The following is an 18,322-nucleotide window of genomic DNA, read 5'->3' as shown; positions in this document are numbered from 1 at the left end:
TTTCTAGTGCTGCTCATTGGCGAGCAAGAATTTCTGTCCCCTAGTGCGATTTTCGGGCGCTAGAATGCCTCCCTGCTAGATTTCTTACTGCAGGCGGTTGTGTCAGTTTGTGAGCGTTCGCTTTGAGAAAGCTGCCACTCGAGTAGAAAATCTACTCAAGCATCAGAAAGAAACAGTGCCCTCTGCCACCCTGCGTGGTGCCGTTCGTGCTGATTTTACAACGCAGAACAAGCTTGCGGCGCAAAAAATCCGCGTGAGCAGCGCGACATGCCAAATTCCACCAGCGAACTCTGCGGAATCTCCCAGAGTTTTAATGTAACTCCGCAGAATCCCGCCTAGTGAAACTCTGCACGTTTCGCCAACCCCTAAAAACCTTCCCATCCCCATAGTTGAGAGCTGCCTGGCACACTGACCTTACCTCACCTCATGCAGACCAAGTCTGTTAAAGACTGGGCATCTAGGATTGGTCGAAGTCGAAGGGTGTTCTCAGACCGTTCAGCAATGCTATGTTATGTTACAAAAACTTGATATAGCGCTGTGACTCGCCCCTGAGGGGGCATCTCGGCACTGATAGCAGATCAACCATTAAAAGAGCCCAGCCTTAAGATGTCTTTTGAAGCCTGAAAACTCGGTGCTTGTCCCGATATGAAGGTGGCGCGTGTTCCAATGATGGAGGCAAGATACGAAAAGGATCGACCGCCGCATTTTAGTGTTCGAATGCGTCATGGATGGAGGAGGAGCTGGCTTCTTGATCTGAGGTCCCTCTGGGGAAGATAAGGGACCGGTTTATCCTGCAGATGGTCAGGCACTTTGCCTGACCAAGCCTAAAGATCAGACAGAGCAGTTTAAAAATGGCTGTTTCTTTACAGGTGGCCAGTGCAGGGCCCTGAGCAGGGGACTGCAGGTGTGCCCGGCGGCTCTTTATTAACCAGTCACGCAGCAGTATTTTGTGCCACCTGTAATTTCGATTGGAGGGATTCGGTGGATGCTACGAGTAGCTCATTTCCATAGTCCAGGCGACGGATTATCAGCGCCTGGACGAGGGTCTTCTGAGGGGTCAGTGGGAGCCACTGGAATACTCTCTTAAGGGGGCGCTTTACCCCGAAGCACACGCCACAGGTAGCTGTCACCTGATCTTTCCTTGATGATTTGTTGTCTAACAGAATACCCACATTTCTTACTGTGCTTTTAGGGCCGGGAGCTGGGCCGACCTCGGGGGGAGGGGGGGGGGGGGGGTGAATCAGTTGTCCAAAGGGACCGCCCTTTTCCAAGCCATCCAATCTCAGTCGTGTCCCCATTCAACTGAAGGCAACTCTGGGACAGACACGTAGCAATGCTTCTCATGCACGCAGTAAAACGTATTTTGACATTTTCCATATCTGGTCAGAGGGAGATGGTCAGTTGTGTGTCACCAGCATATGAAAGCAGTTCTAAGCCATAGGACTTATCCAACTGAGCCGGGTGGAGAAGTAAACATTAAAAAGTATGGGGTCAGGGCTGAGCCCCGAGGCACTCCCCTCCCTATGGAGAGAGTCTGTCACCCACGGACAGAGTCTTGGATTGAAATGGACCAAGGGTACTTTTCCGAGTCCTGCCCTTGAGAAAGTCCGTTAGCCAATTCCGTGCAGTCCCATGAATTCCCATCTCGCGGAGTCATTGAATCAGGATGGGATGAGACGCGGTGTCGAATGCCGCCGCAGGTCAAGAACCAGCGTAGCCGGCGTACCCGCATCCGCGGAAAGGCTGAGCGGTTCAACCACCACTACATGGGTGGTTGCTGTGCTATGAGCGGGCGGAAGCCCGATTGAGACGAGTCCAGCCGAAGATGTGTTTCTAAGCAAGAAGAAAGCTGTCTATTAACATGAGATTTCAACAACTTGCTAATCGAGGGTAAGCGAGAAATAGGACGGTAGTTTGCCACATCCATGGGATTGGCAGAGGATTTTTGGAGACAGGTGTGACAAAAGCGGCTTTCCATTCCGTAGACATCATGGCTGACGGTAGAGATAACTTACAGAAGATTGTCACCGATGGGGCAAGAGAGGTCGATAACATGGCTGCAATGTGGGGCGGGGCATAGGCCCTCTAGCCAGCTAGATTTAGTTTTAGCTAAAAGATCTAGTGATTGAGGGTGTGTGATTGGTTCAAATCTCTCCAGTGCAGCCTGGGAATTATTACCTGACAAACTGTCGAGTTCTGTGATTGGCGCCAAGTGTTATTATAGAAATTTCGATCAAAATCATCTATATCTGTTTCAAAACGAATAGCCAGAGTGTTTGTAAGGCCATTGTGGCTGGGCTGCAGGCAAGGGGATTAGAATGCGCCTTTAAGATCTTAAATCGCTCTTTAGCGGAGTTTCCTACTTGTTCAATTCTGCCTATAGTACACAGTCTTCGGGCTGATTTAATTTTTGTGTGGTAAGCCCCTAGCGCTTTTTTGTGTTGGTGTCTGCGGAGAGCATCTTTCAAAGACCCCCTACACATTCAAATCCTTACAATTTCATTTGTCTGTTTTGAATTCTGCTGTGTATCAGGAAGCATTGGGTCGGGACAATTTAGTAGTGTGGGTTCTGTAGGGGGCGACCACATCAAGTGACCCAGAAAAGGACTCTGAGAACGTATGCCAGGCAACATTAACGCCCGGTGTATTGTCCAAATCTTGGGTTTTAAAAGAGGCTTGAACGCTGGCTACAGTCCGCTGCTTCCAGCGTCTTATTCTCACCTTTTTTCCTGTTTTAGATTTTGTAGAGGAATATTTAAAGGAGATATTGAATTTGATTGAAAAGTGATCTGTCCAGGTGAGAGGTTCCGGTTCGTCGATGTGTATATGCTGGGAGTTCGAAAATAGGGGCTCTACAGTGTGGCCGGCTGAGTGCGTAAGTGGAGCTCGCGCATTTTAAGATTAGACAGTGGGTTAGAAAAGTCTGGATCGGATGCTACTTCAGCGTGCTGGTTAAAATCTCCAATTAAAAGGAAGTTAGGCACAGATATCACATAGGGAGACATTAGGTCTGTTAACTTGAGCCTGAAATCATTCTTAGGACCCGGGAGACGATACACTCTGGCTCATCTCCAGATGTCCCCGTGGGGAGTTCGACTCTCAATATTGCTATCTCTGCCCAGTCCGTGAGGACTGTCTCAAGTAGCTGTACTTTAAGAGTGTCTGAAAAATGATGGCTACTCCGCCCCCTCGGTCTTACTTCCCTGTCCAATCTGACCAGTTTGTAATTGTCAGGAAGTGCGATAGAAACACAAGGGAGGCCGCGGTCTCTTTACTCTCAATCTACACTTTCAACCCACACACCCGCACTTCATCAAACGGCATTACCGAAAAAAGATCCCCGGCAAAGAGCCCCCTGAGGGTGCCATCGGGCATTGCAGCGCCGGCCGGACGAGGAGCTTGCCCACTGATGAAGCATGACGCCCACACGGGTGTGTGAGGGCCCGTGCTCCTATTGGAGCATGTTTCACCTCTGAAACAACCGCACCTTAGCACGTCCATCACACCGCTGCACTACAGGCCACGTCCATCACACCACTGCACTACAAGCCACGGCCGATGCACTACAAGCCACGTCCATCTCACCGCTGCACTACAGGCCACGTCCATCACACCACTGCACTACAAGCCACGTCCATCTCACTGCTGCACTACAAGCCACGTCCATCTCACCGCTGCACTACAGGCCACGTCCATCTCACCACTGCACTACAAGCCACGTCCATCTCACCGCTGCACTACAAGCCACGTCCATCACACCGCTGCACTACAAACCACGTCCATCACACCACTGCACTACAAGCCACGGCCGCTGCACTACAAGCCACGTCCATCTCACTGCTGCACTACAAGCCACGTCCATCACACCACTGCACTACAAGCCACGTCCATCTCACCGGTGCACTACAAGCCACGTCCATCACACCGCTGCACTACAAGCCACGTCCATCTCACCGCTGCACTACAAGCCACGTCCATCACACCACTGCACTACAGGCCACGTCCATCACACCGCTGCACTACAAGCCACGTCCATCTCACCGCTGCACTACAAGCCACGTCCATCACACCACTGCACTACAGGCCACGTCCATCTCACTGCTGCACTACAGGCCACGTCCATCACACCGCTGCACTACAAGCCACATCCATCACACCACTGCACTAGAAGCCACGTCCATCTCACTGCTGCACTTCAAGCCACGTCCATCACACCGCTGCACTACAAGCCACGTCCATCACACCGCTGCACTACAAGCAACGTCCATCACATCGCTGCACTACAAGCCACGTCCATCACACCGCTGCACTACAAGCCACGTCCATCTCACCGCTGCACTACAAGCCACGTCCATCTCACCGCTGCACTACAAGCCACGTCCATCACACCGCTGCACTACAAGCCACGTCCATCACACCGCTGCACTACAAGCCACTTCCATCTCACCGCTGCACTACAAGCCACGTCCATCAGACCGCTGCACTACAAGCCACGTCCATCTCACCGCTGCACTACAGGCCACGTCCATCACACCACTGCACTACAAGCCACGTCCATCACACCGCTGCACTACATGCCACGTCCATCTCACTGCTGCACTACAAGCCACGTCCATCTCACCGCTGCACTACAAGCCACGTCCATCTCACCGCTGCACTACAAGCCATGTCCATCACACCGCTGCACTACAAGCCACGTCCATCTCACTGCTGCACTACAAGCCACGTCCATCACACCGTTGCACTACAAGCCACGTCCATCTCACCGCTGCACTACAGGCCATGTCCATCTCACCGTTGCACTACAAGCCACGTCCATCTCACCGCTGCACTACAAGCCACGTCCAGCACACCGCTGCACTAGAAGCCACGGCCGCTGCACTACAAGCCACGTCCATCTCACCGCTGCACTACAAGCCACATCCATCACACCGCTGCACTACAAGCCACGTCCAGCTCACCGCTGCACTACAAGCCACATCACACCGCTGCACTACAAGCCACGTCCCTCTCACCGCTTCACTACAAGCCCTGTCCATCTCACCGCTGCACTACACGCCACATCCATCACACCGCTGCACTACAAACCACGTCCATCACACCGCTGCACTACAAGCCACGGCCGCTGCACTACAAGCCACGTCCATCTCACCGCTGCACTACAGGCCACGTCCATCTCACTGCTGCACTACAAGCCACGTCCATCACACCGTTGCACTACAAGCCACGTCCATCTCACCGCTGCACTACAGGCCAAGTCCATCTCACTGTTGCACTACAAGCCACGTCCATCTCACCGCTGCACTACCAGCCACGTCCATCACACCGCTGCACTACAAACCACGTCCATCACACTGCTGCACTACAAGCCATGGCTGCTGCACTACAAGCCACGTCCATCTCACCGCTGCACTACAAGCCACATCACACCGCTGCACTACAAGCCACATCACACCGCTGCACTACAAGCCATGTCCATCTCACCGCTGCACTACAAGCCACGTCCATCTCACCGCTGCACTACAAGCCACATCCATCACACCGCTGCACTACAAGCCACGGCCGCTGCACTACAAGCCACGTCCATCTCACCACTGCACTACAAGCCACGTCCATCTCACCGCTGCACTACAGGCCACGTCCATCTCACCGCTGCACTACAGGCCATGTCCATCTCACCGTTGCACTACAAGCCACGTCCATCTCACCGCTGCACTACAAGTCACGTCCATCACAACGCTGCACTACAAACCACGTCCAGCACACCGCTGCACTACAAGCCACGGCCGCTGCACTACAAGCCACGTCCATCTCACCGCTGCACTACAAGCCACGTCCATCACACCGCTGCACTACAAGCCACGTCCAGCTCACCGCTGCACTACAAGCCACATCACACCGCTGCACTACAAGCCACGTCCATCTTACCGCTGCACTACAAGCCATGTCCATCTCACCGCTGCACTACACGCCACGTCCATCACACCGCTGCACTACAAACCACGTCCATCACACCGCTGCACTACAAGCCACGGCCGCTGCACTACAAGCCACGTCCATCTCACCGCTGCACTACAGGCCACGTCCATCTCACCGCTGCACTACAAGCCACGTCCATCTCACCGCTGCACTACAGGCCACGTCCATCACAGTACTGCACTACAAGCCACGTCCATCTCACCACTGCACTACAAGCCACGTCCATCTCACTGCTGCACTACAGGCCACGTCCATCACACCACTGCACTACAAGCCACGCCCATCTCACCACTGCACTACAAGCCACGTCCATCTCACTGCTGCACTACAAGCCACGTCCATCACACCGCTGCACTACAAGCCACGTCCATCTCACCGCTGCACTACAAGCCACGTCCATCACACCGCTGCACTACAGGCCACGTCCATCTCACTGCTGCACTACAGGCCACGTCCATCACACCGCTGCACTACAAGCCACATCCATCACACCACTGCACTAGAAGCCACGTCCATCTCACCGCTGCACTTCAAGCCACGTCCATCACACCGCTGCACTACAAGCCACGTCCATCACACCGCTGCACTACAAGCAACGTCCATCACATCGCTGCACTACAAGCCACGTCCATCACACCGCTGCACTACAAGCCACGTCCATCTCACCGCTGCACTACAAGCCACGTCCATCTCACCGCTGCACTACAAGCCACGTCCATCTCACCGCTGCACTACAAGCCACGTCCATCACACCGCTGCACTACAACCCACGTCCATCACACCGCTGCACTACAAGCCACGTCCATCTCACCGCTGCACTACAAGCCACGTCCATCACACCGCTGCACTACAAGCCACGTCCATCTCACCGCTGCACTACAGGCCACGTCCATCACACCGCTGCACTACAAGCCACGTCCATCACACCGCTGCACTACATGCCACGTCCATCTCACTGCTGCACTACAAGCCACGTCCATCTCACCGCTGCACTACAAGCCACGTCCATCTCACCGCTGCACTACAAGCCATGTCCATCACACCGCTGCACTACAAGCCACGTCCATCTCACTGCTGCACTACAAGCCACGTCCATCACACCGTTGCACTACAAGCCACGTCCATCTCACCGCTGCACTACAGGCCATGTCCATCTCACCGTTGCACTACAAGCCACGTCCATCTCACCGCTGCACTACAAGCCACGTCCAGCACACCGCTGCACTACAAGCCACGGCCGCTGCACTACAAGCCACGTCCATCTCACCGCTGCACTACAAGCCACATCCATCACACCGCTGCACTACAAGCCACGTCCAGCTCACCGCTGCGCTACAAGCCACATCACACCGCTGCACTACAAGCCACGTCCATCTCACCGCTGCACTACAAGCCATGTCCATCTCACCGCTGCACTACACGCCACGTCCATCACACCGCTGCACTACAAACCACGTCCATCACACCGCTGCACTACAAGCCACGGCCGCTGCACTACAAGCCACGTCCATCTCACCGCTGCACTACAGGCCACGTCCATCTCACTGCTGCACTACAAGCCACGTCCATCACACCGTTGCACTACAAGCCACGTCCATCTCACCGCTGCACTACAGGCCAAGTCCATCTCACTGTTGCACTACAAGCCACGTCCATCTCACCGCTGCACTACAAGCCACGTCCATCACACCGCTGCACTACAAACCACGTCCATCACACTGCTGCACTACAAGCCATGGCTGCTGCACTACAAGCCACGTCCATCTCACCGCTGCACTACAAGCCACATCACACCGCTGCACTACAAGCCACATCACACCGCTGCACTACAAGCCACATCACACCGCTGCACTACAAGCCACATCACACCGCTGCACTACAAGCCATGTCCATCTCACCGCTGCACTACAAGCCACGTCCATCTCACCGCTGCACTACAAGCCACGTCCATCACACCGCTGCACTACAAGCCACGGCCGCTGCACTACAAGCCACGTCCATCTCACCACTGCACTACAAGCCACGTCCATCTCACCGCTGCACTACAGGCCACGTCCATCTCACCGCTGCACTACAGGCCATGTCCATCTCACCGTTGCACTACAAGCCACGTCCATCTCACCGCTGCACTACAAGTCACGTCCATCACAACGCTGCACTACAAACCACGTCCAGCACACCGCTGCACTACAAGCCACGGCCGCTGCACTACAAGCCACGTCCATCTCACCGCTGCACTACAAGCCACGTCCAGCTCACCGCTGCACTACAAGCCACATCACACCGCTGCACTACAAGCCACGTCCATCTTACCGCTGCACTACAAGCCATGTCCATCTCACCGCTGCACTACACGCCACGTCCATCACACCGCTGCACTACAAACCACGTCCATCACACCGCTGCACTACAAGCCACGGCCGCTGCACTACAAGCCACGTCCATCTCACCGCTGCACTACAGGCCACATCCATCTCACCGCTGCACTACAAGCCACGTCCATCTCACCGCTGCACTACAGGCCACGTCCATCACAGTACTGCACTACAAGCCACGTCCATCTCACCACTGCACTACAAGCCACGTCCATCTCACTGCTGCACTACAGGCCACGTCCATCACACCACTGCACTACAAGCCACGCCCATCTCACCACTGCACTACAAGCCACGTCCATCTCACTGCTGCACTACAAGCCACGTCCATCACACCGTTGCACTACAGGCCAAGTTCATCTCACTGTTGCACTACAAGCCACGTCCATCTCACCGCTGCACTACAAGCCACGTCCATCACACCGCTGCACTACAAACCACGTCCATCACACTGCTGCACTACAAGCCACGGCTGCTGCACTACAAGCCACGTCCATCTCACCGCTGCACTACAAGCCACATCACACCGCTGCACTACAAGCCACATCACACCACCGCACTACAAGCCACATCACACCGCTGCACTACAAGCCACATCACACCGCTGCACTACAAGCCATGTCCATCTCACCGCTGCACTACAAGCCACGTCCATCTCACCGCTGCACTACAAGCCACGTCCATCACACCGCTGCACTACAAGCCACGGCCGCTGCACTACAAGCCACGTCCATCTCACCACTGCACTACAAGCCACGTCCATCTCACCGCTGCAGTACAAGCCACATCACACCGCTGCACTACAAGCCACGTCCATCTCACCGCTGCACTACAGGCCACGTCCATCTCACCGCTGCACTACAAGCCACGAGCTGTGTGCTCTTTTTGATGCTACTTTCCTTCTCCACCTTTAAATACTCCACGCTCCTGCCCACTCCGACTTTAAGTACCCCTTCTCCTGCTCCTTGCACAACAATAGATGCTGTCATTCTGCCCTTTCCTCTGTGAAAATCCCTCCTTGAATGAGATTCCCCATTCTCTAAATAACCCGTACCCAGGGCCACAGAATTATGCGGCAGGGGAGCACCAAATCATGCGGCAGGAAAAGGCAAATGATGTGGCATAATGAAGCACATTTTTTATTAGTATTATTTTGTACATTTTACACTTGGTGGTACTGTCTGGGCAAAGATGTCACCTCTTAGGGCAAGTTTAACAATCAAATACAGAAATAAGCAACTGAGACGATCATTAAATCTTTGCGACTGGCCTTTCACTGCCGGAACGCGTCGCCTCGTTTTAGTAACTTGATTCGTTCGAGCTAGAAACATGTATTTTATTCAAATCTGCAGATTATGCAGCAGACGATGGATTACGTGGCAAATGAGGTAAATCCATAATTATGGGGAAAGAGTGGCGGACACCGATTCACATAATTCCAGTGGCCCTGTCCGTGCTCCAACCCCGACCTTTAACTACCCTGACGTCCTCATCTTCCCCTTCTGTAAATACCCTTTCCTCTCGCTCTGTCCCCTCTTTAGATATCAATTCACGTTGTCCTAACCCCTCCTTCAAATACCAAGCCCTCCCGCCCTTCTCTCCTCTATAAATACCCCATCCTCCAGCCCTTCTCTCGTCCTCGTGACCCTCTCCTCTATAAATGCCCCCTCCTCCTACCCCCTCTCCTCTATAAATGCCCCCTCCTCCTGCTTTGCCCCCCCCCCCGCCCCCCTGCACACTCTTTCTCCAGGCTCCCTCGCTGCATTCCTTCACTCTTCGATCGATACTTCCCTCTGCCTCTGACTGTCTCCTTTTGTTAGTTATCGGTCAGTTATCGGTGATCGGCTCCAGGGCTCGGCCGCACCAGGGACGGACAGACATGGAGCGGAGCCCGCCCAGAGCAAACACCGCCGAGGCGCTCGATGAATAGCGCCGGGAGCCTTCGCGGCGCATTCCCCAGACAGGTGACGTCATCGGGGCAGCCTGGCGGGTTCTGCCCCTGCGGCCTCAGGGAGCCAGGCCCTCCCATAGCAAACACCGCCGAGGCGCTCGATGAACAGCGCCGGGAGCGGGAGGCTTCGCGGCGCATTCCCCAGACAGGTGACGTCATCGGGGCAGCCCGGCGGGTTCTGCCTCTATGGCCTTAGGGTGCCGAGCCCTCCCAGAACAAACACCGCCGAGGCGCTCGATGAATAGCGTCTGGAGCGGGTCGCTTCGCGCGCATTCCTCAGACAGGTGACATCATCGGGGCAGCGAGGCCAGCCCGGCTGGATCTGCCCCTGCGGGCTGTAGGGGAAGTGCCCTGTAGTGTGCTCGGCAAGGGCTCGGACGCGGAAATTAAATCACGATTTAAGTGGCACTTTCAAACGTATTCCTTTTATAGCGCTGCTCATCCAAGTGTAGGGTGTTAGAGCGCTTTACATCACATACAGAGAGACAATCATTCGAGAGAGTAGATCAAAGTACAGGAAATGCTGCATGAGACAATGAGGGTCACAAACTGGAAGGGTCGCATATCGACCACACTTGTAGACTCATATGTTGAGTGCATAGTGCCAATATCGGCAACTGTTGTCACATAACACATAGTAAGTACATAAATAAACCACACAACACTTTTGTAAGTGGAGAAATATTGCTGCAGGTTTATTAGCATAACCAATATGCAAACATGGTGGGTTATCTTACGGGCGATCCTAGGGCAGGCCAACCCCTATGCCGCCTGCCCTTCTGATAAGCCTAGATTCACCATGGCAACGCCAATTGGTGCATACCAAATCTTGGGAGGGGCCACCCCTCCCATCCGTGGACCACCAGTCCACGTGCTTACTCACGCCCCCCCCCCCCGAAAGAGGTGGGCGGAGCGTATGCTGGCAGCCCCCGGTTGCTCAGACCCACAACCGCCCGTAGGACTAACGGGGCGCCGTAGTTCTTCCAGGGTACAACTGTGCTGCTGCATGAAGTACCCCTTGGTATCTGCAGACTCTGGATCACCCTGTAACTCCTCCACAGCTCTGGGGGTGGCCACCATCACAACCAGGGCCCCCCACCAAGCTAGGCCTCTTTGCTTACACTGCTGATACCGGGCCTCTCCCAGGTCCAGCCAAAACAAGTCTTAGCCCATACTGGACCAGAGGCCAGCATGCCCCTTCTGGACAGGTGCCCCCATCCTTTCTAAACTCCCCGTGGATTTTTGACTGAAATGACCTGAAACCTAAAAGTAGGCGTAGGTCCAATGTTACCTTTGACTGACTGAAGAACAGTACCTTTGACAGCCACTCCTGCCATGAAGTGCCAATGCGGGGGGCGGTAAGAGTCGACAAGCCCGCTCTACATCCTCCTACACTCAGATATCTGAGTCTAGCACTAGTCGGAGTGTGTCCATCGCATTTCGTCAGTCACCACCCAATGTGAAGCCTTGCCCTCCCAAACTTCTGATAGTATACCATGGAGCAGACAGGACAGAGTGACCCAGAGGGGAACCAACGTATAAAATACCTCTTATTTTGAATACCGGGAAAGCCAAATGTTCTCCTGATACTTTGTCGCCCAAATGTGTTTCCCAGGAGTTTCCCCCAATCTTATGGACCAAATCGCCCCCGTTGGAAGGCCACTTTCACAACCTACATAGCTGCCAGCCAGAGCTGGAGGGCGGGAGAAATTACCCATTATCGTTACTCAAATCAATGGTACCTGTTTCCTTGAACTCAAGGCCGGCATACTAAATGAACCTACCAGGATCTGCATCTTGCGTTTCCCACTAAACCTATGTACCATGTCGCCCTGGTTGGAAGGCAACTTCCACAACCTGCAGCTGCCCGCCCAGGCTGGAGGGCGAAACTTTTCACACATTAACGTCACTCAAATCACGGTGCCTGTTTCCACGAACTCGAGGACGGGATACTAAGTGCGACCAGGATCTGCGCTTGAACCAGAGGTCGGACCCAAGCCCCTCTAAATTCGGCCGCTCAATCTGCCTGTTAACATGAATCCCAGGGCAGACCACCGGCATCTAACCCAAGCATGGCCCGGCCTGAGCTAAAACACCTCTGAAAGGCACGACAACGTGCTAACCACCAACCTTGCATTCAGAATGTTCACAGACATCTACCAAGGGAAATGCGCGCGATGAAGCAACTGGCACCGTGCCATCAAAATATCAACGTAACCTTCTCTGACTGCAAGAGAGCTCACATTATTGTCCGTATTATTGCTCACTCCCATACATGTCAGCCCTAACCAGGCAACCCGCACCGTTTTGGCACTGGCACCCTCCCGCCCCGGCAGACAGAGGGTGCCTAATCGTATGTAGCCCCAACCATACGTATGTCACTGACGGTATACCAGGGTACGATGACACTCAGCTGACTCTACTGCTGAGCGCACGTTGCATCATCACCGGTATGTCTCTGCCTGTGCCGTGTCTGGCTGCAATAGTTCGCGACATTGCCAGCCCCAGTCCCGGGCGCAAAAGAAGCTTTACAGCTGCTGGAGCTATCGATGGTACACTTGGCCTGCAGACACAGAAAGAGATGCCCTTACTACTGCTGTGTACGAACCCACAGGCATTGGCTCTCCATGGTGCAATACCTTCCTGCTAATAATGGTGGCCTTGGAGAATGTTGACAACCAAGGTCTGCCATAGCGGGAGTGCCAGCTCTGCTCAGTTTCTAGAAGAACACCTGGTTCACGCCCCCAAAATTACCACTTATCGCCGTGTTGCCTGGGCAGGAGCAAGTTGTGAAAGTATCCAATGCAACCAGGCAGTCTAACCTTACCCATAACAGTGACCCCAACTGGCCCTGAAGCGAGACAAACCATGCAAGGGCAACTCAGCCGCCTCCCTCCGACTTTCCTGCTGTTTATAAGCTCACAGATTGACGGCTGATAGGTCTGTTCCCCCTGTGACAGGGGTGGGGCGGGCCTTCAAGACTACTTAGCATGCACCATTTTTACCAGTGCCTAGACCCGAGTCTCCCTGCCCAGAACTTGTATGTATGTATGTATGTATGGCGTACTTGTATAATGCAAAACTGTCACCCGAAGGGTATCCTGGCGCTTCAGACAATTATACCAACACCACACAAACAGTCAAGAAGAGTTAGCCAAACCTAGGAAAGAGAAATGTTTTTAATTCCTTCCTAAAAGAAAGGAAATCCCTGGAGCTTCTCAGCGACAGGGGAAGAGTATTCCAGTGTTTAGCTGCCACAAATCCAAAAGCCCGCCCGCCCGCCCATCCGAGCCCTAATTACCTTTGGAATTGCCACGAGATGTGCTGACAAAGACCGAAGGGAGCGAGTGGGAACATACCACTGGAACAGTTCCTGCAGCGGAACAGGTCCTTGCCCATGAAGTCCTTTAAACACTAAACAAAGTGATTTAAAGATAACTCGTTGCCGGACAGGTAGCCAATGAAGATCGACTAGCGCCATAGAAGAGGAATCGGATCGGCGCCGGGACAGAGCCAGCTTGGCCGCCATGTTCTGCACACGTTGCAGCTTAGCCACCAAATTAATTGGGGCTCCCAGCAGTAGTGCGTTGCAGTAATCCAATCTGCTCAGTATGGTGCCACGCACTACTTCTGGGCGAACATGGGCCGGCAGCAGCGGAAGAATCTTCCACAGCATACGGAGCAGCATCATACAAGTGGCCACAGTTTTATTTACGAAAAGGTCCAGTTGAAGATTGGGCCCAAGCACTACACCCAGGTTTCTGGCAGAAACCGCTGCCAAGGGAGCGTCCTGAAAAGAGGTGGCCAAAAATCAAGGGGCAGTGACCGAGGGACACGATCCAGCGAGCAATGTAACACCTCTGTTTTTGAGCCATTAAACTGCAGAGAGTTCTGCCTCAACCATTCTGCAGTTGATGCCATACACTGATGAAAGGTTTCCAGAGGCACCGCATCCTTGCCCTCGATGGAAAAGATGAGCTGTGTATCATCGGCATAGTTAATAACCGAGATGCCGAATGATTTAATCAGACTCACCAGAGGGCGAAGATAGAGATTGAACAGGATGGGGCTAATGGCAGACCCCTGCGGGACACCCTGCTTAACCGCTTTAATCTCCGACTGGAAAGGTGGCAAGGCCACTACCTGGTGCCTATCACCCAGGTAGGAGATCAGCCAGTCACGAGCCAAGCCCTTCACCCCTACATCCTCAAGTCTTCTGACCAGGATGTCGTGGTTGACCGTGTCGAAGGCGGCCGACATGTCGAGCAGCACTAAAAAGGCTGCTCGCCCAATGTCGGCACGCGAACGAAGGTCGTCCAAAACGGTCACCAGGGCAGACTCCGTGCCGTGTGCTGGTCTGAAGCCGAATTGAGACGTGTCCAGGCAGGAATTGGTCTCCATAAAACTGGACAGATGTTTGGTAACCAGTTTCTCCAGAATCTTAATGGGAAAAGGAAGCAGCGATATAGGTCTATAATTCGTTGGACAGGTAGGGTCCAAAGTTTCCTTCTTTAATAAAGGTGAGACCACTGCTAATTTCCAACACTCCGGGACACGTGCCAAAGAAAGAGACTGGCAACAGATGGCATGCAACGGAGGAAAAAGCTCCGCCTGGAATACTTTCCAGTACTTGTGTGGCAATGGATCCAGCGGGGAACCAGAGGATACACTATTAGCCAACAGGCAAAACTCCTCAAGGGATGGAAGGGGAAAACTATCCAACTGTGCCCGTCTACCAACTACCCTTTTTCTCTCCTTGGCAGCCACTAGTGCAGGACCCTGTGCAGGCTGAATAACAGATGTAGTCGTTGAAGCAAGCTTGCTTAGGATCAAAGCAATCTTATCTTCAAAGGCCTGCGCCAGAGAGGTACACAGAGCTTGGGAGGCAGGGATATCATTAGCCGCAGATGCAGGTCGAGAGAGATCCCCAACAATCTTAAACAAGGCCTGCGTTTTATTCGATGCATTTAAGAGCGACTCCTCTAGGAATCGTGCTTTAGCACCTTTAATCTGTGTTTTAGAAACCAATAAGGCCTGTTTAAAGAGGGCTTTCTCAGAGTCTAGATAGTGTTTTCTCCAGGCCCGCTCCGCACGTCTACAGCAAAGCTTCAGTTGTAGTAGCTCAGCGGTAAACCAAGGCATAGCGGTCTTAGATCTATCCCTGATTTTGCGCAGAGGGGCCATCACCTCAAGGGATTTAACGATTTTCCGGCTGAGGCACTCATAGCTTGCATCCACACTATCTCCTAGAGAGATTTCACCACCCAACAGGGATGGCAGGCAGGGTTGTTTGAGTAGCATTGACCACTGCCTACCCATCTTAGTCCTAGTTCCGATACTTCCGCTCCCGGTTGTTACCAGAGGGAGTGCAACGGAAAAAAGGACCAGGGCATGGTCCATCCAACACTGAGGGAGGATATCTCGAACTACCACCTGTCTGGTGTCAGCAAAGATCAGGTCGAGAGTATGGCCCTTAGTGTGGGTCTGTGAGTGTACCAGCTGCTGCAGATGAATATCACTACAAGCCTGAACCAAATCCGAGAGGGCAGACCTTGTAGGGCCATCAGAACAAAGATTAAAGTCTCCCAGAATCATAGTCCTAGCATGGGTGTTAGAAAGCTCGAAGATAGTATCAGTTAACTCGGATACTGCTGACAAAGTACTGGCAGGGGGCCGATAACACAGCAGTCCAGAATAAAGAGTGCCTCCATGCCCTTTCATAGAAAAGGCCAAAGTCTCAACGCCCAAAATACTCTTAGTGTCAAGCATTGAGACGTCGAGCGATTCCCTATATATAAGGCCCACACCACCTCCTCTAGCTCCCTCCCGCGGATTGTGTCTGATCTTATAGCCAGGAGGACAGGCTAACCCTAACTCCACCATACAGTCCGCTCTGGTCCACGTTTCTGTCATAAACAGAACGTCTAACTTACCAGACTCTATGAGTAATGCAATTTCCATATGATGTTTGCTCAGTGATCGCACGTTCAACAGACCGCACAGCAAGGGCTGCGCACCCCGCTCAGTGGCATGAGGCTGCTGGTGCATACCCGTACCTGGATTGAGTTGTAACAGCATATCCCTAGTATATGTTAACCGAGCACCGGGCAATGAGACAGAGTCCCCGGCTCCCTGCACGACCTGTGCGCGAACGGGCGCAAACGGGCTTACCTCTGGCGCACCTCCGGCGCGCCGCCGTCGCGCTCGCTGCGCGCCAACGCTGCGCGCTGGTACACACATCCCTTATATGCTGTGGCGGTAATCCGCGCGGGAGTCCTGCGAGGACACACCTCTCGCCCCACCAAAGATGGCACCCGGAGGCAGCCTGATCCAGTTAGCCTCACCTAAAATGGCGGCCGGAACGCCGCAATCGCGTCCTAAGCAGTCCCCCAGAGTCTACCTAAATCCCGCAAAGTAGAGGTGAGTTATCAACTTTTAAAATGCAGGTATGACCTGGCTATCCCCTCCAATAGTAGGCCACCAAAAAGCACAGAAAGCACAAAGCGCCAGAGATAGCAGCGCGAATTACAATATTAAAAATGCATAAAACAAAAGCAGCAGCATCAGACTACGCGTTAACTTACCATGGACACCACAACACCCAAAGTTATTGCTCACCGACCTGAGTGCAGGAAGACACCGGCCGGTCCATGGACCCGCGGACCTCTAACCCCAAATAAGGTGACCTGCCACAAACAACAAAATTTCCAATATCTTCAACCCGAATTCAGAAGCCGTACTGCTGGGAGCCCAGGCCACCGACTTCGCCGCCCCTCGGTGAAAGGACATGCCGCGCTCATGCCCAAACCAAACGACATGCTACCCACCACACTTGGCACAGTCCCCTTGCCAGGTTGCTACGACCTTATTACGCACCTCCTGCAGGAGCCTGGGAATTGGTGCATGTGCTCTGCATAGTATAAATTAGTAAAAGATGCACGTCTGAACTGGCGTCGGATAGCGTTGATAAAGGCTGCAAATACTCCGCTCAGAGCAACCCGCTAGCCAATGGCTTCCATTGAAGCGGCGGTGGCAACAGGCCTCAAAGCACCGGAGGTGGTACAATGGAGTGCATCTCTGATCTAACAGATGCCCCTTGCATCAGATATCAACCTTACCCTTTTGGCTGAAAGCTGCTCCGTGCTTCTGATGCTTCGGCACCCCCAGCCAGCTAACCCTGATAACATCGGCCCATGACCGGGACTAATCATGCGATGAAAGCACAAGACCCACTAGTACGACGTTAACTCTAGAACCAGGCTCCACCACAAGAGGCCTACACAAGCCATGTGGCCTAACACGTTTACCCTGTGATGCGGTTGCAACTGGACTGCGAACAACTCCTAGGCATACTCTACCACTGTAACAAGCGGAGTTCTGGATGGCGAAGGTCTGCCCTGAGCCCGGCCGAAGCCCCCACAAGTCAGGAAAAGAAAGTACACCTTATATCTAACTCCTACTCACCCCCTAGGTTGCTAGCCAGAGTATCCCAGAGGCAGTGAATAAACTATTCAAACCGCACACCCATAATCGCCAACTAGGCAACCCACAGCGGCGACTGCATACACCTCTCACCTAGTTACCAACCGTCACAGACTGCCCCCACTAAGCCAGCTGGCACCAGTCCTCCCTGACTTGAGCCTTGGTGCCGCGGTGCGCCTCTTGCAGTCATGCAGGGGACAAGAAAATCAAGCAAACAACCATTGTTCCTGCAACATGTATAACATAATGCCCCGATGACGTGAAGTCAGCTACCGCTCAATAGAAAGCAATGACTGGTAAGCCTCCCTCGTCACCCCTGTTACGCGTTCAACACAGCGGCGTGATGACCCCGGGACCTGGTTAACGGCGTGATCGTCCCTGCACCCTCCAATAATCGCGCTGCATCGCCTGGCCAGTTCCAACACCGCTCCTGGCATTCCAGTGCTGACGTACCCTCTTCTAACATTATTTTTACTTGCAAGGCTTCCCCTTCATCAATCCTACTGATGTCATCAAAACTAGCAACACCTCACGA

This window comes from Triturus cristatus, chromosome 5_2, assembly GCF_964204655.1.
Source record: "Triturus cristatus chromosome 5_2, aTriCri1.1, whole genome shotgun sequence".
NCBI classification, from domain to species: Eukaryota; Metazoa; Chordata; class Amphibia; order Caudata; family Salamandridae; genus Triturus; species Triturus cristatus.
The sequence above is the reverse complement of the archived record's forward strand: the minus strand, read 5'-3'. Positions refer to the sequence as shown.